Below are 3,846 nucleotides of genomic sequence, written 5' to 3'. Positions count from 1 at the left end.
GAAGAAAATCATAGTATAGTATGTCAAAAAATATGAAAAAAGTCATATTATAGGATGTTGAAAAATATCACGAAAAAAAGTCATAGTATAGTATGTCGAAAAATGAATGGAAAAAAGTCATAGTATAGTATATCAAAAAATTCATGTCAAAAAATCAAAGTATAGTATGTTGAAAAATATGAAAAAAGTCAAAGTATAGTATGTCGAAAAATATCATGAGAAAAAAATCATAGTATAGTATGTCAAAAAATTCATGTCAAAAAGTAATAGTATAGTATTTCGAAAAATATGAAAAAAGTCATATTATAGGATGTCGAAAAATATCAGGAAAAAAGTAATATTATAGTATGTTGAAAAATTTTATAAAAAAAAGTAATATTACAGTATATCAAAAAAATCATGTAAAAAATCAAAGTATAGTATGTTGAAAAATATGAAAAAAGTCAATGTATAGTATGTCGAAAAATATCATGAGAAAAAAATCATAGTATAGTATGTCAAAAAATGTCATGAAAAAAAGTCATAGTATAGTATGTCAAAAAATTCATGTCAAAAAATCATAGTATAGTATGTGAAAAAATATCATGAGAAAAAAATCATAGTATAGTATGTCAAAAAATTTCATGAAAAAACGTCAAAGTATAGTATGTCGAAAGATATAATGAAAAAAAATCATAGTATAGTATGTCAAAAAATTCATGTCAAAAAATCAAAGTATAGTATTTCGAAAAATATGAAAAAAGTCATATAAGATGTCGAAAAATCTCAGGAAAAAAGTCATAGTATAGTATGTCGAAAAATTTTATAAAAAAAAGTAATATTATAGTATATCAAAAAATTCATGTCAAAAAATCAAAGTATAGTATGTCAACAAATATGAAAAAAGTCATATTATAGGATGTCGAAAAATATCATGAAAAAAGTCATATAGTATGTCTAAAAATGTCATGAAAAAAAAGTCATATTATAGTATGTCGAAAAATTTCATGAAAAAAAAGTCATAGTATAGTATGTAGAAAAATTAATGGAAAAAAGTCATAGTATAGTATGTCGAAAAATTCATGTCAAAAAATTAAAGTATAGTATGTTGAAAAATATGAAAAAAGTCATATTATAGGATGTCGAAAAATATGAGAAAAAAAAGTCATAGTATAGTATGTCAAAAAATATGAAAAAAATCATATTATAGGATGTCGAAAAATGTCATGAAAAAAATCATAGTATAGTATGTCGAAAAATATGAAAAAAAATCATAGTATAGTATATCGAAAAATATGAAAAAAGTAATATCATAGGATGTCGAAAAATTTCATGAAAAAACGTCATAGTATAGTATGTCAAAAAATTCATGTCAAAAAATCATAGTATAGTATGTCAAAAAATATCATGAGAAAAAATCATAGTATAGTATATCAAAAAATTCATGTAAAAAATTCTAAGTATAGTATGTTGAAAAATATGAAAAAAGTCAATGTATAGTATGTCAAAAAATTCATGGAAGAAAATCATAGTATAGTATGTCAAAAAATATGAAAAAAGTCATATTATAGGATGTAGAAAAATATCATGAAAAAAGTCATATTATAGTATGTCGAAATATTTCATGAAAAAAAAATCATAGTATATCAAAATATTTCATGAAAGAAAAGTCATAGTATAGTATATCAAAAAATTCATGTCAAAAAATCAAAGTATAGTATGTCAAAAAATATCATGAAAAAAAGTCATAGTACAGTATGTCTTAAAAAGTAAAAAAGAAAAGAAATAGAATAGTATGTCATAGTCTTATTACTATACGAAGACTTGTCAGAAAAAGTCAAAAATCATAGCATAGTATTCCGAAAAAAAGTCATAGTATAGTATGTCCTAAAAAGTTAAAAAAAAAATGTAATAGCACAGTATGTCAAAAAAACAAAAAAGTCTTAGTATAGTATGTCATAAAAAGTTAAAATGTCCAAAAAACCCTCACACATTCACATATCTGGAGGTCAGAGGTCAAGGGACCCCTTTGAAAACGGCCATGAAAGTTTTTCCTCGCCAAAATTTAGTGTAAGTTTGGAGCGTTATTTAACCTCCTTCATGACCAGCTAGTCTGACCTGGTTGGTACCGATGGATTCATCAGGTTTTATAGTTTACTATGATACCAGGATCTTCACTCTAGCTTTAAAACTGAGCCGCTACGACCTAAAAATCACAAGTTGTGTTAATATGTTAAAGAAATTAGACAAAACAAATTTGCGTTATTATCACGTTAACTTTGACCTCCCTAAACAGAATGCATGATTTCATGCTATAACATAATTAATAGTTTCCATGGAGAGGACAGAAATGAGAGAACGCCCAATCTTTCAGGCAGCTTTTATTCTCAAGGTGGGACAGTAGACAGGTGTGTGACCTTTGACCCTGACCCTACAGGAGTCTGTTCAGTAGATCAGCAACAAGGAGACGACATGGAGGAATAAATTAAAACCAACTCGTCAGGTAAAAAAAAAAAAAAGAAAAGAAAACTCTCCAGTCTAAAAAAAAAAAAAATCAAAAATCATCTTCAGCCTCGACAACAAAAACCAGAAGATTCAAATGAAAACCATAAAAACAGTCGGGTAGAAAACTCTTAGTTTTTGGTTTGTTTCTTCCTCACTGTGCTTCTGTGGCGCACGCACACACACGCACACGCACACGCACACACACACACACACACACACACACACACACACACACACACACACACACACACACACACTCTCTCTCTCTGTACACTGAACATTCCTTCAGTATTTACACTCGTATTTATAGATTCTCTCTCTTATTCTTTCGCAGCGCTGCAGCTTTAAGAGGTTAAGCCCCGCCTCTCGCCGTCCCGGTCGGCCAATCAGCAGCTGCTGTTCTTGAACTCTCCGTTCTCAGTGATGGACAGTTTGGTGGGGTTGGTGGGTGACAGGCCGTTGCGGAGGTTCGGCGTGCTGTAGCGCTCCTTCACCTGCGTCAGCGCCGCCATCAGCCGCGAGTTCGCCGCGTCCAGGGAGCCGATCCGCTTCTCCTGATTGGATACGGAGAGAGGTGGGGGGGGCGGGACAGGAAGTCAGACTGACATAAAATGGTTTGTCGGGTTAAACGCACATCACAGCACAAAGTCTTACATTTAAAGTGAAGTTATATTCCTCACGACGTCTGAAAAAGACGATCAATAAAAAAGAATCACCTTATTTAACCCTTAAAACACCTTCATCTAAAAAGGTACGCCAGATATCTTTAATTTGAGAAATTAAACCCCTTAAAAAAAACTAATCTAAAAACCTTTATTTTGAAAGTTTTAAAAACTCAACTTAATTATGAGCTTTTGAAATTAAGTAGATTTACTTTCCCCTTAATTTACACATTCATCTGAAAAATTTGAACGATCCATTAATGATTAGTTTAAGATGTTACTGAACTTACATTAGTCTCGGTTTAAGAGAGACGTGTTTTAATTAAGGGATGACTTTCATGTTATTTGATTAAATTTCACAAAGCCCTTAAACTCTGCAGATCATCCACTAGAAATACCTTAATATACAGCCCATCAAATTATCCCTATACAATATAATTATATAATATAATATATATATATATAATTATAACACGGTAAACATTCAACGACTCAGTTTTAAAGAGTTCAAGTTTCCTGATTCTCAATAAACCTGAACAACTTCATTTTCTAATTGTAGTTGAGATACGAATGTTTCTCTCTCTCTCTTCTCTCTCTCTCTCTTCTCTCTCTCTCTCTGTCTCTCTCTCTCTCTTCTCTCTCTCTCTCTCTCTCTCTCTCTCTCTGTCTCTCTCTCTCTCTTCTCTCTCTCTCTCACTTC

Source organism: Sebastes fasciatus, chromosome 11, assembly GCF_043250625.1.
Source record: "Sebastes fasciatus isolate fSebFas1 chromosome 11, fSebFas1.pri, whole genome shotgun sequence".
Taxonomy (NCBI): Eukaryota; Metazoa; Chordata; class Actinopteri; order Perciformes; family Sebastidae; genus Sebastes; species Sebastes fasciatus.
The sequence above is the reverse complement of the archived record's forward strand: the minus strand, read 5'-3'. Positions refer to the sequence as shown.